General features: G+C 45.8%; 1 protein-coding gene and 1 non-coding gene across 3 annotated transcripts in view; both read left to right on the forward strand.

Moving 5' to 3' along the window:
* Positions 1-12,458, forward strand: part of MTOR (mechanistic target of rapamycin kinase) — a 157,416-nt gene that overhangs the window by 82,003 nt on the left and 62,955 nt on the right. The window lies entirely within an intron of this gene.
* Positions 11,654-11,760, forward strand: LOC112438734 (small nucleolar RNA U13). The gene has a single exon (XR_003027101.1). It is a non-coding gene; the product is annotated as a small nucleolar RNA U13 (small nucleolar RNA).

The raw sequence follows: 12,458 nt of genomic DNA on the forward strand, positions 1-12,458 counted from the left end.
AGCAAGAGGACCACAGAGTATCTGAGATCAGGTTTTCTCCCTCTCCTGTTTATTCCAGAAGCCAGTGTAAATGACATGTCTGATTACTTCAACCTGCACTGGCCCTAGGGGCTGCATGCAACAGCTAATGTTGACAAAATGAAGAACGTAACATGTCCCCATAAAAACTGCCTTATTTCGGGCGGGCAAGGTGGCTCATGCCTGTAATCCCAGCACTTTGGGAGGCCAAGACGGGCAGATTACAAGGTCAAGATATCAAGACCATCCTGGCCAATGTGGTGAAACCCCGTCTCTATTAAAAATACAAAAATTAGCTGGGTGTGGTGGCACACTCCTGTAGTCCCAGCTACTTGGGAGGCTGAGGCCAGAGAATTGCTTGAACTCGGGAGGTAGAGGTTGCAGTGAGCCGAGATCGCACCGCTGCACTCCAGCCTGGCGACAGAGCAAGACTCCGTCAAAAAAAAAAAAAAACCTGCCTTATTTCTGGGCAGCTGTAGTCCCCATATTTTATCCCCAGTAACCTAACAAAGCTTATCTGTCCCCAAAGGGAAATCAAATGTCCATTATATTGCAATTTCAGTAAATCACCCTTAGCTAGAGACAAGACCTTGTCAGGGGTTGCAGGACAAGATCACATGTCCACCCCGCCAAGCTGTTCTCTGAACTACAGAGCTTCTCTTTGGGTTAGACATCTCCACCCTGACTTAGGCACCACAAACTGGAAAACAGGCCTGGTCATTCTTTAAGAATGTTAGAGGATTTGTGCCAGTTATGCCTGAGCAACCAATTAATGGCAAGGGTGACTGGGTTTTACAGTCTGCAGGCAAGGGGCTAAATGGGCAAACAAAACCCACTCTTTGTCTTAATTCTAAACACATGTTTCCAGGGTGCCAATATTGTGCTGCTTGAAAGTATGAGTCCTGCTTTTACAGTTGTTTCCTGGCTTCCAGAAAAGATATGCGGTCCTTTTCTTTTTCTGTACCTCTGCTGGAAGAAAAAGCAGTCAGTCCACAGAGGTGAGGTTTTGCTCACAGCAAAACACATTCCAGGCTGGGTGCAGTGGCTCACTCCTATAATCCCAGCACTTTGGGAGGCCAAGACAGGAGGATTGCTTGAAGCCAGGAGTTCAAGACCAGCCTGGGTAACATAGCAAGACCTTGTCTCTGTAAAAAGTTTAATGGGGCATGATGGCATGCGCCTGTGGTCTCAGCTACTCAGGAGGCCAAGGCAGGAGGATCACTTGAGTCCAGGAGTTTGAGGCTGCAGTGAGCTATGATTGCACCACTGCACTCCAGCGTGGGCAACAGAACAAGACACTATCTCAAAACAAACAAAAAACCACATTCCAAACTTCTATGTTCATGCTGACTTCAGAAGGGCCAGTGTGCCTATAAGAATCTGTGCCTTTTGTAGAAAAGCTCCATGCTGCAAAGAGTAGGAGAAAAGAGCAGAAGCAGAAGCAGATTGTATCTTTGCTGTAGCCCCATTTTTTTTTTCAAATGCACTTTTAGATTCAGCCCAAGAGGCCACATCTGTCACCAGTTATCAGTAGAGCATGCATTAACTTCTAGCTGCTGTCAAGACTTCCCCCAGGGTCACTGTAACAGCTTGCTCTTGCAGAGCGTCTTACGAACCCCAGGGAAGGCTCTTCAGTGGAGAAACCTCGCCATCAGCGAGGAATTGTAAGAAGAGGAGAGTTCTGGGGTTTCTCCTAAAGCTGGCCAAAAGGACAGAGGGGCTATTGTTACAAAACAAGACCCTTCTAAGGGGAGAAACTTGCTGTATTTCAGTGGTATCCCTAAACTCTTCTACAAAAGCTAGCTTATCCTTCAGACTACCTGGAGATTTAATGGGACTGCTCTTATGCTGACTTAGAGAAACTGCTTCTGATTTTTATATAACACTGGGGGAGGGAAAGAAAGTGCTAGCAGTTACACTGTGTCCCAGTGCTCTGAAACCTTGAATTGTATGCTGCATCCCAATTTCAGAGATGTTAAGGTGTGAAAAAAATGTGTGTCTTAGAACTGATGAAATCTAGTAGGTGCTGGGCTCTGCCTCATGGCCACCTCTGACTGTTCATGCAGTGATGATATCAGTAGGGGCACCACTGGTCTCTCCAAACATTTCTGGACTTTTCACTGGCTGTGAATCCTGGTAATCCAGTTATAGAGTGCCACAGTTCTCTTCCATGAGGCATCCATTACCAAGAAGGTAGGCATGGTTTTTTCTTTTCCCTGAACCCAGAATGGGCATCATTATTCCTACACTGTGGCCCAACTCCTTAATAGAGTGGAAGACCAGCTCACATCTGCTTCTACAATTAAATGTGAAGAGTTACAAGCTGCCAGATCACTAGGTGCCAGCTTGTTTAAGTTTTGTTTCCCAACTTTATCCACATAATGGACTGAGTCAGAGTTCTTGGACATTCAGAAGCCAAGAAATCAGGACTTTACCCAAAATATCACCTCAGTTTTGAGTCAAGAGAGATGAACATTAGCTTTGGAGTCACTCTATCAGCCCACGCCTTTTGCTCCTTTTCCCCATCCTTTTCCTGACTGCTGCTTCTTTCTAATAGTCTCTCTCAGAGCTCTTTGTTTCTCTCTGGATGTGAAGAAGAAGAAAGGGGGAGAAGAACCTGCAGGCATCACAAGAAAAGGAGCAGTGCTCATTGTTGTAGAATAAAAAGATAATGGCCAATTTGTCAAGAAGTGTTGACAAGTAAGATAAAGTTGGAAGTAATTAACTGGCTGACATGCTGGGAGCGGTGTGCCTGCCAATAGCTCCCTAAATCAGCCAGAGCCTTGGAAATGTGACAGCCATTCATCATTTTTACAACACGCCTCTGACAGGCTCCTCAGTTGCAAACCTGGCCAGCAAAAGTCGTGTGCTTTGACATTCTGGGGTTGTGCACCTCTCTCTGCCTTATTCTGGGTTGTGCTAAGGTACCTGGGCCCTACATCCAACCAGGAGATGCCTGGAGACGGTGAGTCAAATGGGCCAGCTTGCCAGCTCATTGCTGGGCAGTATTCCTCTCTGAGGCTGGGCACTAGGATTCCCAGAGCTGACTTTGTAAACTTCTGCAGGACAGTTCACTTAGCATAGAGAGTGCTGAATGGGAGCCATCAGCAGCACTCCTGGTGGCCTGGTATCTAACAAGTGCTGCTGCTAACCAGCCATGGGATCTATCAGTGGGAGGAAACGGGTATGCAGCCAGTAAAAGCAATTATGAAGACTGAATGGAGTGGAAAATACCTGTGTTATGTGAAAAGGCAGCATACAAAATTGTATCTATGCTTTCATCACCAGTATGTATAAAATATGCATTTATGCAGAATATGCGCAGGTGAAAGTATCTTAGAAAGGTGATTATATTACAATCAACTTCCCTCCTCCATTTTTTTCTTTTTAAAAAGTGATACTTCCACTCACCAATCTTGAAAAGATGAGTTTTTTTTGCACACACGCCCCCATTCCCCCACGCACTTCCTAATCTCAGAAACTGTTAACATTCTACCCTCTTTATTCTAAGGGCTCACACTTTCTCACATACAGATTTAGCGTGTCCTCTAGGTATTGTGACAGACAAACCATTTAAACTGTGACCAGACAGAAACAAGGATGAAGACATAGTAAGAATTCTTTTTATTTTTAGGCCACTCTGAGCCTGAGACATCAGGAATCTTTTGTTTTGTTTTTGGAGACAGAGTCTCACTCTGTCACCCAGTCTGGAGTGCAGTGGTGCGATTGTAGCCCACTGCAGCCTCACACTCGTGGGCTCAAGTGTTCCTCCCGCCTTAGTCTCCCAAATAGCTGGGACTGCAGACACAGATCACCTCACCCAGCTAATTTTTAAATTTTTTGTAGATTCGAAGTCTTGCTATGTTGCTCAGGCTGGTCTTGAATTCCTGTCCTCAAGCAATCATCCTGTCTCGGCCTCCCAAGGTGGTGGGATTACAGGCATGAGCCACCGCGCCTAGCCAAAGAAACCTATTTTGACTGTTTAAAGCTGGCCACCTCTCTTGCACCAAACTTTTTTTTATCTTGGTGCCTTAGGTCCCCAAGGGCTCCAAGTACACCAAATGCCCCAGCTTTGAAACCTTGTAATGGGGCCAGCCTTCTCTTAATATATAAAGTTCTTTTTCCTGAGTTCCAGCCCTGCCAGACCCAGAGGTACTGTCTTCATCATCTGATTCTGGCTTTGTTTCCCTTCACTTCCCCTCCTGTCTGCATTCCGGCAGCCCTCCCAACCTTCTGCCCTGTCACTTTTCAGATGTTTTCATTTTGCCTCTGTCTGCCCTGCTGTCCTTTCTCTTCTACATTAGTCTGTTCATTCTTGAGTTCCCCAGACCATTCTCCTGTTCCCAGATTCCCAAGGTAGCTTCCTGATAAAGACATCAGGGCCTAGCCAACCCCAGATATTCCTGGCCCTAGAAGGAATCAGACTATTTGGTTGTTAATCCTGCGTTGGGCACAGAGCTAAGCCTCAGTGCTGGGAGAAGTGACAGGAGAATCTCAAGCAGTTACCACTCCATGAGAGAAACTGCTTCATACAGTGGTTAGGACCCAAAGCAGTGTCCAGGGTGGCCTCAGTGTGGCTGGTCAGGCCACTTCAGTCAGACCTGCCACAGCCCCATCAGCTGTGATGCATGTGTCACCAGCCTGGCGCCACGGGAATTCAGAGAATTCTCACTTGACAGGGAACCAAATGAAACTCAGACTGTGGTCTGCACTAGAAATAGACAGGAGAAAGAAGGCCCACAGCCATTTGGGAAGCCAGTGGGTGTGTTCTCATACATTCCTGATGGGAGCACTGGGGAAGCCTGAGCGTTCCCCCAGCTGTGCCTGCAGATGCTCCTTGCTGCCTGAGGACTTTCCGACAGGCGCGGGCTTGTGTGGAAGAGTCTTGCATCACTTTGCTCTGAACCCCAGAGGTCACGCGGCACCAAGACTGAGGGATGAGGGCGATAACCAAATGGGCCACTCAAGGAGGCACTGCCATGCCAAGTTACTGTGGACTCAGCATCTGTCCAGAAGCCTGTGGAGCCGTGACTGAGGGCACTTCCAGAGACAATGTTCTCCAGGTTTCTCTTCAGGTGGCAGGAAAGGCGTTTAGACTGCTTTGCTGTGGGTCAGCATTAAGTCCTTGAGCAGTTAATGACCCACTATTTCGGTCAATCTCATCCTCCTCCAATAAAAGGCAGTGAGGGGGCTGGGCACAGTGGCTCATGCCTGTAATCCCAGCACTTTGGGAGGCTGAGGCAGTTAGATCATTTGAGGTCAGGAGTTCAAGACCAGCCTGGTCAACATGGTGAAAACACATCTCTACTACTAAAAATAGAAAAATTAGCTGGGCAGTAGTGGCGCACACCTGTAATCCCAGCTACTGGAGAGGCTGAGGCATGAGAATCCTTGAGCCTGGGAGGCAGAGGTTGCAGTGAGCCGAGATTGCGCCACTGCACTCCAGTCTGGGTGACAGAGTGAGACCCTGTCTCAAAAAAAAAACAAAAAACAAAAAACAAAAAAACCTGCTAGGGAGAGCCTGAGAGGAAAGGGCTATGGGGAGGCAGCAGGCGCCACTGCCCACGTGAGCTGCTCTACCATCACTCCTGACAGGGCCTTTGCCGGGGGAAGTGTCTGCACAGCTGAACCACCCGCTGCTCAGCTCGTATGCTTGCCCTGCCTTGGGAACAAGGTTTCTGGATAGTGGGGATAAGATGTTCGGCGTAATGGTGTGATGTTTGCTATAGGAAGGCAGCAAGGCAATTTCTTAGTATTAGTTCTGCTCAGCTCTAGAAAATGTTTTCCTTGATTGCCAAGAACTTTCCCAGCTCAATTCAAAACTCAAATTTGATGAAAGGAGGCTCTGCAGTTCAGCCTCCTTTAATCAGAATTCAATCTTGGGCTGGGGTGGGGAGAGTGGAGAATGAATGAGAATGAATATGTCTGTACAGCGGCCTCCTTCTGCTCCTGATACCCAGATTCACCATGTTCTCCTTTCCGCCTGTCTTCGTTGTCTTCCTAACTCCAGGTTCAGTTTGTGGGCTCTGGATTCTATTATGCGGATAGGCAGTTTCTGTTTGTTCTACAGATTCACAACTGTATGATAGCAACTGGATGTTATAACTGGAAACTGGAGTAGAATATCAACATACCCCACACCCATGTTAGGGAGGCAGTGGGAATCACTAGTTTAGAAAATTCTTGGGACTCAGTTCTCTTTTCCTTTTGGCCTCAGTAGGCGTCAAGAGGAGATGGGAAATCTGATTGACCTGTCATTTCTGCACACTGTTATAGGCACGTTGCTGGCAAGCCTCAGTTTCTTTAAACTTGTTTGTGTTCAGATCTTTTCCACCAGACCAGCATCAGCAGGGTCTGGTTTGTGGTGTTACGTACTCCTCTTCTGTTGGGCTGGAGCTTTGAACAGTTTGCCCTTTATAAGCCTGCAGCATTAATAGGGAAAGACTGAGGGGCACCCAAGGGGGTGTTTATAGAATGGGCTTTATAAAACTCCCAGCTGCCCCGTAAAACAAGAGTTCGTCGCTAAGGGGGCTTTTGAGCAAAGGTGATTTCTTCACAGGAGTCGAACATACAGTCTCTGCCTTCAGTCTCATAAAAACCACATCTCATTAGAAAAGGGACATAATTCAAAGGACGGCTTTGTATCACCCAGGTAGGCAGGAGATCTGGGACTTAGTGGCTGTGAACTCCTGCATTTTCACAGAGACTTGCTTGTCCTGCACTTTGCAGCCTGAACTATAAGCCTGGCTGTCTTTGAAAAGCCTGCTGTGATGGCATGCTGACTTGTCACGTGGAAGGCTGGAGGCATATTAGTAGCTTCTGGAAGGAAATAAAAAATGTGAGATGGGAGCTTGGGAGTAAGAGGGGAATGTTAGTGAGGAAGTTAAAATGAAGGCACAGGAGGGCTCCCTTCTCCTGCACAATGAGTTCTAGAGAGAGAGTTAATGGAAACATCCCACCCATTGCTCACACTCGTTCATTTTACAGCTAATTCCTGGGTGCCTACTGATGCCAAGAGGAGAAAGCTAAGACACCGCCTGTCCCTCCCATTGCAGAGCTTGCAGTATACCCTTCATTATTACTTAAGATACTTTTTTTTCTTTACCTCAACATGGCACTAAAGATACTTTTCCGTGGTAACATTTTTAAGAGAAAGTCACCTTTTAAGGGAAGGCAATAGCCTGCGACCTACTGGGCCGTGTTTTCTTCATATATAAAATGAGAATATTAATAATAGTTTCACAGGGTCAAAATAATACATAGAAACAATAAGCGCAGTGCCTGGCACATATGGTGAGCTCTCTTCTTATTTTGGTATCTTCTTCTTGTATCTTCTTCTTGTTGCCTCCCGTGATGGAGTGCCAGAAGGCATGGAGGAAGAAGAAAAAATTAAGATCCCAAACAAGACAACAGACTCTCTTGATCACCAGGATTAATAAGCCTGCTCACTTCACTGTCCAGAGCATCCACATCCATAATTAGTATTCTCCAGCAGCTTTAGAGGCGTGCATGGGAACTCCTCAGAAGGAAATAAGAGAAATGTAGCTTAGGGAGAAAGCCCTGTAGGAAATTAAAGTGAAAAAGGGGGAAGAGGAAATAAATACACAGGCTGATAGCAGCTGGTTCGCTAAAAATCTCTTTATTCTTTGAACAATCAAGAGAGTAGGTGTGGCTGGGCGTGGTGGCTCATGCCTATAATCCTAACAATTTGGGAGGCTGAGACAGGCAGATCACTTGAGCTCAGGAGTTTGAGACCAGCCTGGGCAACACGGCAAAACTTCATTTCTACTAAAAATACAAAAAAAAAAAATAATAATGTGTGTGGTGGTGTAGGCCTTTGAGAGGCTGAGGTGGGAGGATTGCGTGAGTCCAGGGGGTGGAGGTTGCAGTGACCTGAGATCGCACCATTGCACCCCACCTTGGATAACAGAACCAGACCTTGTCGTGAAAAAAAGAGAGTGGGCCAGGCGAGGTGGCTCACATCTGTAATCCCAGCACTTTGGGAGACCGAGGCAGACAGATCACCTGAGGTCAGGAGTTCTAGACCAGCCTGGCCAACATGGCAAAACCCCATCTCTACTAAAAATACAAAAATTAGCCAGGTATGCTGGTGGGCACCAGTAATCCCGGCTACTCAGGAGGCTAAGACAGGAGAATTGCTTGAACCCAAGAAGCGGAGGGTGCAGTGAGCTGAGATCGCACCATTGCACTCCAGCCTGGGTGACAGAGTGAGACTCGGTCTCAAAAAAAAAAAAAAAGAAAAAAAAGAGAGTGGATATGGACAGTGACCTTCTTACCTTCAGGTTCTCAAATCAGAGACAAAGAAATTAATTTCTCAGAGCGAGAGTGTTCATTTTTCATGAGTTTAGTCAAAGTTGTAATTTTTTTTTTTTTGAGACAGAGTCTTGCTTTTTTCGCTCAGGCTGGAGTGCAGTGGTGCGATCTCAGCAACCTCCACCTCCTGGGTTCAAGCGATCCTCCTGCCTCAGCCTCCCGAGTAGCTGCAATTACAGGCGTTCGCCACCACGCTCAACTAACTTTTGTATTTTTAGTAGAGATGGGGTTTCACCATGTTGGCCAGGCTGGTCTCGAACTCCTGACCTCGTGATCCGCCCGCCTCAGCCTCCCACAGTGCTGGGGTTATAGGCGTGAGCCACTGCGCCTGGCCCAAAGTTGTATTTTTTTTTTTTTTTTTTTTTTTGAGACGGAGTCTCGCGGTCACCCAGGTTGGAATGCAGTGGTGTGATCTCGGCTCACTGCAAGCTCCACCTCTCGGGTTCATGCCATTCTCCTGCCTCAGTCTCCTGCGTAGCTAGGACTATACAGGCGCCCACCACCATGCCCGGCTAACTTTTTTGTATTTTTAGTAGAGACGGGGTTTCACCATGTTAGCCAGGATGGTCTCGATCTCCTGACCTCGTGATCTGCCCGCCTCAGCCTCCCAAAGTGCTGGGATTACAGGCGTGAGCCACCGCGCCCAGCCAAAGTTGTAATTTTTTAATGATTATGTTCTTACTGCTCAATAAGAGCTTATCATGGATCCCAAGGTGCACCCCCAAGTTTAATGGCCACTGGTAAAGGCCTGGTCCCCCAGTGAGCCCAGCCTGTTGCCCTCTTTCCTGCCCACTGAGCTCTGTCTGTAGCCTGACCTGCCTCCACACATTCAGATGGGAAATATTATACAGATAAGTCATTGGACTCTCTCTCTCTTTTTTTTTTTGAGATGGAGTTTTGCTCTTGTTGCCCAGGCTGGAGTGCAGTGGCACAATCTTGGCTCACTGCAACCTTCCCAGGTTCAAGTGATTCTTCTGCCTCAGCCTTCCGAGTAGCTGGGATTACAAGCATGTGCCACAACACCTGGCTAATTTTTGTATTTTTAGTAGAGATGGGGTTTCACCATGTTGGCCAGCCTGGTCTCAAACTACTGACTTCAGGTTATCCTCCTACCTTGGCCTCCCAAAGCTCTGGAATTACAGGCATGAGCCGCCGTGCCTGGCCTGGACTCTCTCTTAAAGGAGTTAGGGCCATATGTTTTTACATTTTTAATTTGCAAAGCTATCCTGAGAGGTGGTATATCAAGGCCGTAGCTGTATTAAGGTAAAATTTGTTTCTCTTTCGAGGTCCCTAATCACTACTTCCTAATTTTGATCAGTTTGTTGTAAAACTCATTTTTTATGCACTGTGATAATTGGGAGAGTGGATTAGGAAAAGACTTGTATTTGTTCTTGTTTTTGTTGTTTTCTCCTCGGAATGAGTCGAGCTTCGGTAATGTTAAAATTTAAAAATAGGCTGGAGGCCAGGTGCAGTGCCTCACACCTGTCATCCCAGCAGTTTGGGAGGCCGAGGCCAGAGGATTGCTTGAGCCAGGAGATTGAGGCTGCAGTGAGCCATGATTGTGCCACTGAACTTCAGCCTGGATAACAGAGCAAGACCCTGTCTCTTTAAAAAAGAAAGAAAGAAGAAAAGAAAATAGAATGTTTTCCAGAGCACAAGATTGAAGACAGTTGTTAGAACTCCTGGATTTTCTTTTTCTTTTTTTTTTTTTTTTTTTTTTTGAGATAGAGTCTAGCTCTGTCGCCCAGGCTGGAATGCAGTGGCATAATCTTGGCTCACTGCAACCTCCACCTCCTGGGTTCAAGCAATTCTCCTGCCTCAGCCTCCCGAGTAGCTGGGATTACAGGTGCCCGCCACCACGCCCAGCTAATTTTTGTATTTTTAGTAGAGACGGGGTTTCACTGGATTGGCTAGACTGGTCTCGAACTCCTGACCTCATGATCCACCCACCTCAGCCTCAGTTTTTTATGTCGTTTCTTAGAGTTAGTTTCTTCTGGTTCAGGTGAAGAACACTTTATCTTCCTTATCAGAACAATTTTTTACTCCTACCAAGGCCGCCCGGCGTGTGTGGTGTGGTGGTGTGCGCCTGTAATCCCAGCTACTCCAGAGGCTGAGGCAGGAGAATCACTTAAAGCTGGGAGGCAGGGGTTGCAGTGAACTGAGATCACACCACTGCACTCCAGCCTGGGCAACAAGAGTGAAACTCCATCTCTCAAAAAAAGAAAAAAAAAAAGAAAAGGATAGGATTGAAATAAAGATGGCCTTCATCCCAAGAATCCATTGTAATAATACAGGGACCATATCATTAAAATATATAGACTATATACTGGCTTTCTTTTTTATTATTATTATTTTTCTTTAATAGAGATGGGGTCTCACTATGTTGCCCAGGCTGGTTTAAAACTCCTGAGCTCAAGCAATCCTCCTGCCTCAACCTCCCAAAGTGCTGGGATTACAGGCATGAACCACTGTGCCCAGCCACTGGCTTTCTTTTTTCCTGTTTTCTTATGCTTCCAAAATCTTTATTTGGCTTCAAGGAACTAGATAATCCCAAATCTATACCTAGTAATATTATTAGTACAGTTTACCCAGCCCCATGTGATTGGGCACAAAGCCCAGTACCTGATTTATGGGGCCAAGTGGCATTGGGAACTGCTTCCCAATGAACCTACAGTGGAGTAGGTCCCTTTAGACTTGCTTTTCATTCTTAGCTTAGAAAACCTCATATAGGGCTTCCTAAGGGAAACCATCATGCCGTGGTTTCACTCTGAAATTAAAAACATCTCCAAATTTTGTAGCAGGCTAACTTATGGAGCATATTCTGGCTCATTGCCTTGCTTAGTACCAGCTCAAGAAGCACCAGCCCCATAGCTTCCCCCAACGAATCTGGAGCCTAGAAACTGGATACTGGACACTCGAACAGTTCTACTCAGGAAACATTGGGAATTCGCAGTGATGACTTCCTAGTCCTAACTTAAGTCTCCACCGTAGGTGTATGTTATTTCTGCAGACAAGCATATCACTGTGTTTTAGCAGCTTTTATGCTTGGACAAACACAGGTGAAGGACCTGCTTAGCAATTGCATGTTCATTGTTTAATTCCCTGAAGAACCCTCTGAAGGAGGAGGTGATATTAGCCCTGTTATATAGATAAGGAATTTACATTCAAAAAAGATGAGTTAAATATGTCCTACTATGTACCTAAAAAAATTAAAAATTAAAATTTTTGAAACGACTTATTTATGATCACACAGCTTATAAGTGGCAGAATTAGACCTCCAGAAAGTTAAACCCAAGTTTCAATCCTTTTGTATACATTTATGCATGATGATTGGGTTTTTACCATCACATGTGGTGAGATGTGTCTCCCTCAAACTTGTTATCACGTCAGCATGTGATCAGTCTGACATGGGGAAAAACCCCATCTTCCGACTCCAAATCCAAGGCTGTTTCACCCCCAACTTTTCCTTAACAAAGAGGCATAAGGTGCTTGATTTACTGTGGGGACTTTCCTGATTCCTGTGGGCCTTGGGGAAAATCCCTGCCTTTCCTGGGCTTTAGCTTCCCCGTTAGTGAAACAGGTCTGATAACACCTCTCCCTTCCCACTCTTAGGGATGCATGAGGTCAAAGAAGTGACGGATTGGAAAGATTATTTGAAAACGCTTTGTAAACATGAGGCATTAGATTATTACTTTCACAAATGTTAGCTTCTTTAGATTTCTGGGCAATTTCCTTTGGTTTTATTGGAAGAAATGTGGTGGAATTTGGATTTTTAAAAATAATATTTATAACAGCAATTTCTTGCCATATTACCACATTGAACTCAAATCCTGGAATTTCCCAAAACCACTTAAAAATTAATTCTGGTCAAGCAGACAGTTTGTACTCAAAGCAGTAAACTGGATCCTTGCTCATTAAACCAGTCTGGACTCCCAGGTTGATGTGTCACATTTTGCTCCCTACCTTTAAACAGATATAATCATTGTGGTCTTGTGGATTTCTCAAGCGAGCTCCTTCGCCCTCCCCTCTTTCCCTTCCTTCCATAACTCAGGCTTATATTTAGTATTGAGCTTAGTTGCATAAGTTCCTACAGGAACAAGGATCTA

Source organism: Pan paniscus, chromosome 1 (genome assembly GCF_029289425.2).
Source record: "Pan paniscus chromosome 1, NHGRI_mPanPan1-v2.0_pri, whole genome shotgun sequence".
NCBI classification, from domain to species: domain Eukaryota; kingdom Metazoa; phylum Chordata; class Mammalia; order Primates; family Hominidae; genus Pan; species Pan paniscus.